Source organism: Phaenicophaeus curvirostris, chromosome 37 (assembly GCF_032191515.1).
Source record: "Phaenicophaeus curvirostris isolate KB17595 chromosome 37, BPBGC_Pcur_1.0, whole genome shotgun sequence".
NCBI classification, from domain to species: domain Eukaryota; kingdom Metazoa; phylum Chordata; class Aves; order Cuculiformes; family Cuculidae; genus Phaenicophaeus; species Phaenicophaeus curvirostris.
In genome coordinates, this window is record NC_091428.1 from 1,019,799 (window position 1) to 1,033,435 (window position 13,637).

A 13,637-nucleotide genomic window follows, 5' to 3' on the forward strand; every position below is an offset into this window, starting at 1 on the left:
ACCCTTCTAGAGCCCCTTATGTTTCTTCTAAAGGCCCTCAGACCGTTCTAGTGCCCCTCCTTTCCCTTCTAAAGGACCCCAGACCCTTCTAGAGCCTCCCAGGGCCATTCCAAAGCCCCCCAGACCCTTCTAGAGCCCCCACGAGCCCTTCTAAAGGCCCCCAGACCCCTCTAGAGCACTTTAGAGCTCTTCTAAAGGCCCTCAGGCACTTCTAGTGGCCCTCTGGACTCCTTTTAAGGCCCCCAGACCGTTCTAGAGCCCCCCGAGCCACTCAAAAGGCCCCCCGACCTTTCTCGAGACACCCAGGGCCCTTCAATATGCCCCCAGACCCTTCTAGAGCCCCCCTGGACCCATCTAAAGGACCCCAGACCCTTCTAGAGCCCCCCAGAGACCTTCTAAAGGCGCCCAGACCCATTTAGAGCTTCTCACGTCCATTCTAAAAGCCCCCAGACCCTTCTAGAGACCCACAGGGCCCTTCTAAAAGCGCCAAGATCCTTCTAGAGCCCATCTGGACCATTCTAAAGGTCCCCAGACCCCTCCAGAGGCCCTCTTGACAATTCTAAAGGGCACCAGAGCCTTATGGATCCGAACCCAAACCCTAACACTAACCCTTACCCTAACCCCTAACCCTAACCGTAACCCTATCCGTAACCCTAATCCTTACCCTAACCCCTAAACCTAACCCCTAACCATAACCCTAACCCTAACCCCTAAACCTAACCCTAAGCCTAACCCTAACCCTAACCATAACCCCTACCCCTAAGTTTAACACTAACCCTAAACCTAACCCCTAACCGTAACCGTAACCCTAACCCTAACCGTAACCGTAACCGTAACCCTAACTCCTAAACCAAACCCTAGGACAAACCCTAACCGCAACCCTAACCCTAATCCCCTAACCTTACCCCTAACCGTAACCCTAACCCCACAACCCTAACCCTAAACCCCTAACCCTAACCCCCTAACCCTAACCGTAACCCTAACCCCATAACCCTAACCCTAAAACCCTAACCCTAAACATAACCCTAAACCTAGCCCTACCCCAATAACCCTAACCTCCTAACCCTAACCCCATAACACTAAACCCATAACCATAACCCTAATCCCTAACCCTAACACTAACCCCCAGCCCTAAAACCTAACCCTTACACTAACGCTAACCCGAACCCTAACACTAACCGCAACCCTAACCCTAATCCCCTAACCTTTACCCTAACCGTACCCCTAACCCCATAACCCTAACCCTAACCCCCTAAGCCCCAACCCTAATCGTAACCCTAATCCCCTAACCCTAACACCTAACCATAACACTAACCGTAACCCTAACCCTAACCCCCTAACCCTAACCATAACCCTAACCCTAGCCCTAACCCCATAACCCTAACCCCCTAACCCTAATGCCATAACCTTAACCCTAACCAGATAACCATAACGCTAATCCCTAACCCTAACACTAACCCCCTAGCCCTTACCCCTAACCCTTACCGTAACCCTAACCCTAACCCTAACCACATAACCCTAACCCTTACCTCATAACCCTAATCCCCTAACCCTTACCCGAACCCTAACCACATAACCCTAACACTTACCTCATAACCCTAACCCCCTAACCCTTACCCGAACCCTAACCCTAACCCTAACCCCATAACCCTAACTCCCTATCCCTAACCCTAAACCTAACCCTAACGCTAACCCTAACCCTAACGCTATCTCTAACCCTAACTCAAAACATTCTAGAGCCCCCCAGGGCCTTTATAAAGGACTCCAGGCCCTTCTAGTGCTCCCTGAGCCCTTCTAAGGGCCGCCAGACCCTTCTAGAGCCCCTCATGTTTCTTCTAAAGGCCCTCAGACCGTTCTAGTGCCCCTCCTTTCCCTTCTAAAGGACCCCAGACCCTTCTAGAGCCCCCCAGGGCCATTCCAAAGCCCCCCAGACCCTTCTAGAGCCCCCACGAGCCCTTCTAAAGGCCCCCAGACCCCTCTAGAGCCCTTTAGAGCTCTTCTAAAGGCCCTCAGGCACTTCTAGTGGCCCTCTGGACTCCTTTTAAGGCCCCCAGACCGTTCTAGAGCCCCCCGAGCCACTCAAAAGGCCCCCCGACCTTTCTCGAGACACCCAGGGCCCTTCAATATGCCCCCAGACCCTTCTAGAGCCCCCCTGGACCCATCTAAAGGACCCCAGACCCTTCTAGAGCCCCCCAGAGACCTTCTAAAGGTGCCCAGACCCATTTAGAGCTTCTCACGTCCATTCTAAAAGCCCCCAGACCCTTCTAGAGGCCCTAAGAGACCTTCTAAAGGACCCTGGACGCTTCTAGAGCTTTTCACGTCCCTTCTAAAGACCCCCAGAGCCTTCTAGAGCCCCCCAGGGCCCTTCTAAAAGTCCCCTAACCATTCTAGAGCCCATAAGGTCCCTTCTAAATTCCCTCAGACCCTTCTAGGGCGCCTCTGGACCATTTTTAAAACCTCCACACCCTTCTAGAGCCCGTCATGTTTCTTCTAAGGGCCCTCAGACCGTTCTAGAGCCCCCCCAGGGCCATTCTAAATTCCCCCAGACCATCCTAGATCCCCCTTCAGGGTCTTTTTAAAGGACTCCACACCCTTCTAGAGCCTCAAAGGGCCATTTTAAAGGCCCCCAGACCTTCCTAGAGCCCCCACGAGCCCGTCTAAAGGCCCCCAGACCGTTCTAGAGCCCCCCCGAGCCCCTCAAAAGGCCCCCAGACCCTTCTAGAGACCTTTTAGGGCCTGGGGGCCTTTTGAGGACCCATCTAGAGCTTCTCACGTCCCATATAAAAGATCCCAAACCCCTCTATAGCCCCCCAGGACCTATATAAATGCACATGGAGCATTCTAGAGCTTCTCATGTCCCTTCTAAAAGCCCCCAGATCCTTCTAGAGCGCCCCAGAGACCTTAAAAATACACATGCAGCATTCTAGAGCTTCTCACGTCCGTTCTAAAGGTCCCCATACCGTTCTAGAGCCCCCCAGAGACCTTCTAAAGGCCCCTGAACCCTTCTAGAGCTTCTCACGTCCCTTCTAAATGCCCCCAGACCCTTCTAGAGCCCCCCAGGGCCCTTCTAAAAACGCCAAGACACTTCTAGAGGCCATCTTGACCATTCTAAATTCCCCCAGACCCTTTTAGAGCCCACCAGACCCTTCTAACAGGCCCCTGAACTCATCTAGAGCTTCTCACATCCCTTCTAAAAGCCCCCAGAAACTTCTAGAGCCCCCCAGGTCCCTTCTTAAAGCGCCAAGACCCTTCTAGAGCACATCTGGACCATTTTAAAGGCCCCCAGACCCCTCTACAACCACCTAGAGCCCTTCTAAAGGCCCCTGGACCCTTCTAGAGCTTCTCACGACACTTCTAAAGACCCCCAGACCCTTCTAGAGCACCCCAGGGACAATCTAAAGGACCCCAGGCACTACTAGACCCTCCCAAGGCCTTCTAAAGGCCCCCAGACCTTTCTAGAGCCCCCCAGAGATCTTCTAAAGGCCCCTGGACCCTTCTAGAGCTTCTCAAGTCCCTTCTAAAAGACCACAGGCCCCTCTAGAGCCCCCCAGAGCCCTTATAAATACCCATGTTACATTCTTGAGCTTCTCACGTCCCTTCCAAAGGTCCCCAGACCCTTCTAGAGCCCCACAGGGCTTTTCAAAAAGCGCCAAGACCCTTCTAGAGCCCATCTGGACCATTCGAAAAGCACCCAAACCCCTCTAGAGCCCCCCAGAGCCCTTCTAAAGGCCCCTGGACCAATCTAGAGCATCTCACGCCCGTTCTAAAAGCACCCAGATCCTTCTAGAGCCACCCAGAGACCTTTTAAAGGCCCCTGGACCCTTCTAGAGCTTCTCAGGTCCCTTATAAATGACGCGAGACCCCTCTAGAGCCCCCAGAGCCCTTATAAATACACATGGAGCATTCTAGAGCTTCTCACGTCCCTTATAAAGGTCCCCAGACCCTTCTAGAGCAGCCCAGGGCCTTTCTAAAGGCCCCTGGACCCTTCTAGAGCCCCCCAGATCCCTTCTAAAAGCCCCCAGACCCTTCTAGAGCCACCCAGAGTCCTTCTAAAGGAACCTGAACCCTTCTAGAGCTTCTCACGTCCCTTCTAAAGGCAGCTAGACCTTTCTAGAGCCCCACAGGGCCCTTCTAAAAGGGCCAAGACCCTTCTAGAGCACAGCTGGACCATTCTAAAGGCCCCCAGACCCCTCTAGAGCCCCCCAGACACCTTCTAAAAGGCCCCTGGACCCTTCTTGAGCTTCTCACGTCCCTTCTAAAAGCACCCAGACCCTTATAGAGCCCCCCAGGGCCCTTCTAAAAGCGCCAAGACCCTTCTAGAGCCCCCCAGAGACATTAAAAAAGCCCCTGAACCCTTCTAGATCTTCTCACGTCCCTTCTAATGGCACCCAGACCCCTCTAGATCCTCCCAGAGCCCTTCTAAAGGCCCCTGGACCCTTCTAGAGCTTCTCACGTCCCTTCTAAAGACCCCCAGACCCTTCTAGAGCCCCCCAGGGCCCTTCTAAAACTCCCCTAACCATTCTAGAGCCTATAAGGTCCCTTCCAAATGCCCTCAGTCTATTTTAGGGTGACTCTGGACCTTTTTTAATACCCCCAGACCCTTCTACAGCCCGTCATGTTTCTTCTAAGGGCCCTCAGACCGTTCTAGAGCTCCTCATGTGCATTCTAAAAGACCCCAGACCCTTCTAGAGCCCCCCAGGGACAATCTAAAGGTCCCCAGGCACTACTAGACATTCCCAAGGCCGTTCTAAAGGCCCCCAGACCCTTCTAGAGCCACCCAGAGCCCTTCTAAAGGCCCCTGGACCCTTCTAGAGCCTCTCACATACCTTCTAAAAGACCCCAGACCCTTCTAGAGCCCCACAGGGCCCTTCTAAAAACCCCCAGACCCTTCTAGAGCCCATCTGGACCGTTCTAAAAAACCCCAGAGTCCTCTAGAGCCCCCCAGAGACTTTCTAAAGGCTCCTGGACCCATCTAGAGCTTCTCACGTCCCTTCTAAAAGCCCCCAGACCCTTCTAGAGGCCCCCAGAGACTTTCTAAAGGCTCCTGGACCCTTCTAGAGCTTCTCACGTCCCATATAAAAGATCCCAGACCCCTCTAGAGCCCCCCAGAGACTATCTAAAGACTCCTGGACCCTTCAAGAGCTTCTCACGTCCCATATAAAAGATCCCAGACCCCTCTAGAGCCCCCCAGAGCCCTTATAAATACCCATGTTAAATTCTTGAGCTTCTCACGTCCTTTCGAAATGCCCACAGACCCTTCTAGAGCCCTACAGGGCCCTTCTAAAAATGCCCAGACCCTTCTAGAGCCCATTAGGACCATTCTAAAGGCACCCAGACCCCTCTAGAGCAACCCAGAGCCCTTCTTAAGACCCCTGGACCATTTCAGAGCTTCTCAGGTCCCTTCTAAAAGCGACAAGACCCTTCTTGAGGCCCCCAGAGACCTTCTAAAGGCCCCTGGACTCATCTAGAGCTTCTCACGTCCCTTCTAAAGGTCCCCAGAACCTTCTGGAGAAGCCCAGGGCGTCTATAGGCCCCTGGACCCTTCTAGAGCCCCCCAGGGCCTTTCTAAAAGCCCCCAGACCCTTCTAGAGCCCCCAGAGACCTTCTAAAGGCCCCTGGACCCTTCTAGAGCTTCTCAAATCCCTTCTAAAAGCCCCCAGACAATTTTATAGCCCCCCAGGGCCCTTCTATAAGCGACAAGACCCTTCTAAAGCTTCTCACGTCCCTTCTAAAGGCCCCTGGACCCATCTAGAGCTTCTCACGTCCCTTTTAAAAGATCCCAGACCCTTCTAGAGCCCCTCAGAGACTTTCTAAAGGCTCCTGGACCCTTCTAGAACTTCTCACGTCCCATATAAAAGATCCCAGACCCCTCTAGAGCCCCCCAGAGCCCTTATAAATACCCATGTTACATTCTTGAGCTACTCACTTCCTTTTGAAATGCCCCACACCCTTCTAGAGCCCTACAGGGCCCTTCTAAAAGCCCCCAGACCCTTCTAGAGCCCTTCTGGACCATTCTAAAGGAACCCAGACCGCTCTAGACCCCCCCAGAGCCCTTCTTAAGACCCCTGGACCATTTCAGAGCTTCTCACGTTACTTCTAAAAGCCCCCAGACACTTCTAGATCCCCCCAGAGCCCTTCTAAAGGCCCCTGGACCATTATAGAGCTTCTCATGTCCCTTCTAAAGGTCCCCAGAACCTTCTAGAGCCCCCCAGAGCCCTTCTAAAAGCCCCCAGACCCTTCTAGAGCCCGCCACAGACCTTCTAAAGGCCCCTGGACCCTTCTAGAGCTTCTCACGTCCCTTCTAAAGGTCCCCAGACCCTTCTAGAGACCCCCAGGGCCCTTCTAAAAGCGCTAAGACCATTCTAGAGCCAATCTGGACCATTCTAAAGGCCCCAAACCACTTTAGAGCCATCCAGAGACGCTCTAAAGATACCTGGAGCCTTCTAGAGCTTCTCACGTCCCTTCTAAATGCCCCAAGACCCTTCTAGAGCCCCCCAGGGCCCTTCTAAAGACCCGTGGACCCTTCTAGAGCTTCTCACATCACTTCTAAAGGCCCCCAGACCCTTCTAGAGCCCCCCAGATACCTTCTAAAGGCCCCTGGACCCTTCTAGAGCTCCTTCATGTCCTTTATAAAGGTCCACCGACCCTTCTAGAGACCCCCAGGGCCCTTGTAAAGGCCGCTGGACCCTTCTAGAGACTTCCAGGGCCCTTCTAAAAGCCCCCAGACTCTTCTAGACACCCCCTGAGACCTTCTAAAGGCTTCTGAACATTTCTATAGCTTCTCACCGCCCTTCTAAAGGTCCCCAGACCGTTCTAGAGCCCCCCAGATACCTTCTAAAGGCTCCTGGACCCTTCTAGAGCTTCTCACATCACTTCTAAAAGCCCCCAGACCCTTCTAGAGCCCCCAAGGGCCCTTCTAAAAGCACCAAAACCCTTCTAGAGCAAATCTGGACCATTCTAAAGGCGCGCAGACACTTCTAGAGCCCTCCCGAGACCTTCTAAAGGCCCCTGGACCCTTCTAGAGCTTCTCACGTCCTTTCTAAAAGCACCCAGACCATTCTAGAGCCCCCCAGGGCCATTCTATAAGCGCCAAGACCATTCTAGAGCCCCCCCGAGACATTCTAAAGGCCTCTGGACCCTTCTAGAGCTATTCACGTCCCTTCTAATAGCCCCCGGACCCTTATAGGGCACCTCTGAAAACATCTTAATGCCCCCAGACCCTACTAGAGGCCCTCAGAGCCCTTCCAGAAGCCCCTAGAAAATTCTAGAGCCCCCTCGAGCCATTCAAAAGGGGCCCAGACCCTTCTACAGCTTCTCACGTCCCTTCTAAAGGCCCCCAGACCCTTCTAGAGACACCCAGGGCGCTTCTAAAAGCGCTAAGACCCTTCTAGAGCCCATCTGGAGCATTCTAAAGGCCCCCAGACCCCTCTAGAGGCCCCCAGAGACTTTCTAAAGGCCCCTGGACCTTTCTAGAGCTTCTCACATCCCTTCAAAAAGCCTCCAGACCATTCTAGAGCCTCCCATGGACATTCTAAAGGACCCAGGACCCTTCTAGTGCTTCTCACGTCCCTTCTAAATGCCCCCAGACCGTTGTAGAGCCCCCCAGGGCCCTTCTAAAAGCGCTAAGACCCTTCTAGAGCCCATCTGGACCATTCTAAAGGCCCCCATACCCGTATAGACCCCCCAAAGACATTCTAAATGCCCCTGGAACCTTCTAGAGCTTCTCACGTCCCTTCTAAATGCACCCAGACACTTCTAGAGCCCCCAAGAGACCTTCTAAAGGCCCCTGAACACTTCTAGAGCTTCTCACGTCCCATCTAAAAGGCCCCAGACCCTTCTAGAGCTTCTCACGTACCTTCTAAAAGCCACCAGCTCCTTCTAGACGCCCCCAGAGCCTTTCTAAGATCTTCTGAACCCTTCTAGAGCTTCTCCCGTCCCTTCTAAAGGCCCACAGACCCGACTAGAGCCCCCCAGAGACCATCTAAAGTCCCCTGGACCTTTCTAGAGCTTCTCACGTCCGTTCTAAAAGACCCCAGACTGTTCTAGAGGCCCCCAGAGACCTTCTAAAGGCCCCTGGACCCTTCTAGAGCTTCTCACGTCCTTTCGTAAGGCCCCCAGACATTTCTAGAGCCCCCCAGGGCGCTTCTAAAGGCCGCTGGGCTTTTCTAGAGACCCCGAGGGCACTTCTAAAAGCCCCAGACCCTTCTAGACACCCCCAGAGACCTTCTAAAGGCCCCTGAACCCTTTTAGAGCTTCTCACGTCCCTTTGTAAGGCCCCCAGACCCCTCTAGAGCCCCCCAGAGCCCTTCTAAAGTCCCCTGGACCCTTCTAGAGCTTCTCACGTCCCTTCTAAATGCCCCGAGACCCATCTAGAACCCCCCCAGGGCGCTTCTAAAATCGCCAAGACCCTTCTAGAGCCCTTCTGGACCATTCTAAAGGCCCCCAGTCCCCTCTAGAGTCCCCCAGAGCCCTTCTAAAGGCCCCTGGACCCTTCTAGAGCATCTCACGTCCCTTTTAAAAGCTCCCAGACCCCTCTAGAGCCCTTTAGAGCCCTTCTAAAGGCCCTCAGCTCCTTCTAGTGGCCCTCTGGACCCCTTTTAAGGCCCCATACCGTTTTAGAGCCCCCCAAGCCACTCAAAAGGCCCCCAGACCTTTCTAGAGACCCCTAAGGCCCTTCTAAAGGACCCCAGACCCTTCTAGAGCCACCCAGGCCCATTCTAAATGACCCCAGACTCTTCTACAGGGCTGCAGAGTCCTTCTAAAGGCCCCCAGACCTCTCTAGAGCCCACCAGAGTCCTTCTAAAGGCGTCCAGACCCATCTCGATCTCCTGACGTCCCTTCTAAAGGCCCCCAGATCCTTCTAGAGACCCCCAGGGCCCTTCTAAAGGCCCCTGGACCCTTCTAGAGCTTCTCACGTCCCTTCTAAAAGCTCACAGACCCATCTAGAGCCTCCCAGGGCCCTTCTAAAAGCACCAAGACCCTTCTAGAGCTCATCTGGACAATTCTAAAGGCCCTCAGACCGCTCTAGATACTCCCAGACCCCTTCTAAAAAATCCCATACCCTTCTAGAGCCCCCACGAGCCCGTCTAAAGGCCCCCAGACCCCTCTAGAGCTTTTTAGAGCCCTTCTAAAGGCCCTCAGCCCATTCTAGTTGCCCTCTGGACCCCTTTTAATGCCCCCAGACCATTTTAGAGCCTTCCCGAGCCACTCATTTTGAAGGAATTTTGAAGGGCCCTGGGGGGCTCTAGAAGGGTCTGGGGGCTATTAGAAGGGACGTGAGAAGCTCTAGAAGGGTTCCAGGGCCTTCAGAAGGTCTCTGGGGGTCTCTAGAAGGGTCTGGGGGCTTTTAGAAGGGACGTGAGAAGCTCTAGAAGGGTCCAGGGGCCTTTAGAAGGGCTCTTGGGTGCTCTAGAATGGTGTGGGGACCTTCAGAATGGTCCAGATGGGCTCTAAAAGGGTCTGGGGGCTTTTAGAAGGGACGCGAGAAGCTCTAGGATAATCCAGGGGTCTTTAGAAGGTCTCTGTGGGGCTCTAGAAGGGTCTGGGGACATTTAGAAGGGACGTGAGAAGCTCTAGATGGGTCCAGGGGCCTTTACACCGTCTCTGGGGGGCTGTAGAGGGGTCTGGGGTCTTTTAGAAAGGACATGAGGGGCTCTAGAAGGGTCTTGGCGCATTTAGATGAGCCCTGGGGGGCTCTAGAGGGGTCTGGGGGCTTTTAGAAGGGACGTGAGTTGCTCTAGAAGGGTCCAGGGGCCTTTAGAAGGTCTCTGGGGGGCTCTAGAAAGGTCTGGGGTCTTTTAGAAGGGCCCTGAGGGCTCTATAAGGGTCCAACGACCTTTAGAATGGCACTGGGGTGCTCTAGAAGGGACTGGGGTGCTTTAGAAGGGACATGAGAAGATCAAGAAGGGTCCAGGGACCTTTAGAAGGGCTCCGGGGGGCTCTAGATTGGTCTGGGGGATTTTAGAAGGGACGTGACAAGCTCTAGATGTGTCCATGGGCCTTTAGAAGGGCTCTGGGGGTCTCTAGAGGGGTCTGGGGGCCTTTAGAATGGACCAGATGGGCTCTAGAAGGGTCTTGGCGCTTTTAGAAAGGCCCTGGGGGGCTCTAGAAGCATTTGGTAAGCTTTAGAAGGGACGTGAGAAGCTCTAGAAGGATTCAGGGGCCTTTAGAAGGTCTCTGAGTGGCTCTAGAAGGGTCTGGGGGCTTTTAGAAGGGACGTGAGAAGCTCTAGAATGCTCCATGTGTATTTATAAGGGCTCTGGGCGGCTCTAGAGGGGTCTGGGGTCTTTTATAAGGGACGTGAGAAGCTCTAGAAGGGTCCAGGGGCCTTTATAAGGTCTGTGGGAGGCTCTAGAATAATTTGGGGGCCTTTACAATGCTCCAGATAGGCACTAGAATGGTCTTGGCTCTTTTATAAGGGCCATGGGGGGCTTTTAGAAGGGACGTGAGAAGCTCTAGAAGAGTTCAGGGGCCTTTAGAATGTCTCTGGGCACTCTAGAGGGGTCTGGGGATCTTTAGAATGGTCCAGATTGGCTCTAGAAGGGTCTGGGTGCTTTTAGAAGGGACGTGAGAAGCTCTGGAATGGTCTAGGAGCCTTTTGAAGGGCTCTGGGTGGCTCTAGAAGGGTCGGGGGCCTTAGAAGGGCCTTGGGAGTGTCTACTAGTGCCTGGGGGCCTTTAGATTGTCCCTGGGGGGCTCTAGAAGGGTCTGGGGGCTTTTAGAAAGGACATGAGGGGCTCTAGAACGGTCTGAGGGCCCTTAGGAGAAACCCGACTTGCTCTAGAAGGGTCTATGAGTTTTAAAAATTGTCCAGAGTCACCCTAAAAGGGTCTGAGGGCATTTAGAAGGGACCTTATGGGCTCTAGAATAGCTTGGGGACTTTTAGAAGGGCCCTGGGGGGCTCTAGAAGGGTCCGGGGCCTGTTTTAAGTCTCTGGAGGGCTCTTGAAGTGTCTGGGGGCCTTTAGAAGGGACGTGAGAAGCTCTAGAAGTGTCCAGGGGCCTTTAGAAGGTTTCTGGGGTCCTCTAGAAGGGTCTTGTCACTTTTAGAAGGGACCTGGGTGGCTCTAGAAGGGTCTGGGGACATTTAGAAGGGACGTGAAAAGCTCTAGAATACTCCATGTGTATTTATAAGGGCTCTGGGTGGCTCTAGAGGGGTCTGGGGTCTTTGATAAGGGACGTGAGAAGCTCTAGAAGGGTTCAGGGGCCTTTAGAAGGTCTGTGGTGGCCTCTAGAGGGGTCTGGGGGCCTTTAGAAGGTCCTTCGTGGGGTCTAGAATTGCCTGGAGGCCTTTAGATATTCCCTGGGGGGCTATAGAACTGTCTGGGGGCTTTTAGAAAGGACATGAGGCGCTCTAGAATGGTCTGAGGGCCCTTAGAATAAACATGACGGGCTCTAGAAGGGTCTGGGGGTTTTAAAAATGGTGCAGAGGCGCCCTAAATGTGTCTGAGGGCATTTAGAAGAGACCTTATGGGCTCTAGAATTGTTAGGGGACTTTTAGAAGGGCTCTGGGGGGCTCTAGAAGTGTCTGGGGGCATTTAAAAGGGACGTGAGAAGCTCTAGAAGGGTCCAAAGGCCTTTAGAAGGGCTCTGGGGGGCTGTAGAGAGGTCTAGGGGCTTTTAGAAGGTATCTGGGGGGCTCTAGAAGGGTCTTGGCACTTTTAGAAGGGCCCTGGGTGAATCTAGAAGTGTCTGGGATCTTTTAGAATGGACGTGAGAAGCTCTAGAATGGTCCAGGAGCCTTTAGAACTGGTCTGGGGTTCTCTAGAGGAGTCTGGGGGCCTTTAGAATGGTCCAGATGGGCTCTGGAAAGGTCTTGGCGCTTTTAGAATTGCCCTGGGGGGCTCTAGATGTGTCTGGGGTCCTTTAGAAGGGCCCTGGGGGTCTCTAGAAGGGTCTGGGGGCCTTAAAAGGGCTCCAGAGGGGCACTAGAATGGCCTGAGTGCCTTTAGAAGGGCTCTAATGGGCTCTAGACGGGTCTGGGGGCCTTTAGAAGGGCTCGTGGGGGCTCTAGAAGGGTCTTGCAGCCTTTAGAAGGGACGTGAGAAGCTCTAGCAGGGTCCAGGGACTTTTAGAAGGGCTCGGGGGGTCTCTAGAGTGGTGTGGGGGCCTTTAGAAAGGTCCAGATGGCCTTTAGAAGGGTCTTGGCGCTTTTAAAAGGGCCCTGGGGGGCTCTAGAACCGTCTGAGGGCCCTTAGAAGAAACATGATGGGCTCTAGAAGGATTTGGGCGCCTTTAGAAGGGCTCTGGGGGGCTCTAGAAGGGTCCGGGGGCATTTAGAAGAAACATGACGAGCTCTAGAAGGGTCTGGGGGTTTTAAAAATGGTCCAGACGCGCCCTAAAAGGGTCTGAGGGCTTTTAGAAGGGACCTTATGGGCTCTAGAATGGTTAGGGGACTTTTAGAAGGGCCCTGAGGGGCTCTTGAAGGGTCTGGGCGCTTTTAGAAGGGACGTGAGAAGCTCTAGAAGGGTCCAGGGGCCTTTAGAAGGGCTCTGGGGGGCTCTAGAAGGGTCTGGGGGCCTTAAAAGGGGTCCAGAGGGCCACTAGAAGGGCCGGAGGGCCTTTAGAAGTGCCCTGGGGGGCTCTAGAGGGGACTGGGGGCTTTTAGAAGGTACGTGAGAAGCTCTAGCAGGGTCCAGGGACCTTTAGAAGGTCTCTGGGGGTCTCTAGAAGGGTCTGGGGGCCTATAGAAGGGACGTGAGAAGCACTAGAAGGGTCTTTGTGCTTTTAGAAATTCTCTGGGGGACGCTAGAAGGGTCTGGGGGCTTTTAGAATGGCCCTGGGGTGCTGTAGAAGCGTCTGGGGACATTTAGAAGGGACGTGAGAAGCTCTAGAAGGGTCCAGGGGCCTTTAGAAGGTCTCTGGGGGGCTCTACAGGGGTCTAGGTGCCTTTAGAATTGTCCAGATTGGTCTAGAAAGGTCTTGGCTCTTTTAGAAGGGCCCCGGGGGGCTCTAGAATGGTCTGAGGGACCTTCGAATGGACGTCAGGTGCTCTATAAGGGTCTGGGGGCTTTTAGAAGGGTCCAGAGGAGCTCTAGTAAGGTCTGGGGGCCTTTAGAATGACTCTGGTGGCCTCTAGAAGGGTCTAGGGGCCTTTAGATTTGCCCAGAGTGGCTCTAGAAGGATCTGGAGGCCTTTAGATGGTCTCTGGGGGGCTCTAGAAGTGTCTGGGGGCCTTTAGAAGGAGTCTGGGGGCCTCTAGAAAGGTCTGGGGGCCTTCAGAATCGGCCTGGAGAGCTGTAGAGGGGTCTAGGAGCCTTTAGAATGGTCCAGAGGGTCTCTAGAAAGGTCTGGGGGCCTTCATATGCGCCTTCTTGGGCTCTAGAATGGTTTGCGGGCCTTTAGAATGGCATTGAAGAGCTCTAGAAGGATCTGGGAGGCTTTAGAAGGGCCCTGTGTGGATCTAGAAGGGTCTGGGGGCTTTAAGAAGGGACATGAGGGGCTCAAGAACGGTCTGGGGCCCTTTAGAAGGGTTCGGGGGGACTCTAGAAGGATCTGGGGGCCTTTAAAATGGTCCAGAAGGGCTCTAGACAGGTCTTAGAGCCCCCAGAGTACTTTTTAAGGCCCCCAGTCCTTCCTATAGGCCCTCAAGGACAATTCTAAAGGACCCCAGAGCCTTATAGATCCGAACACAAACCC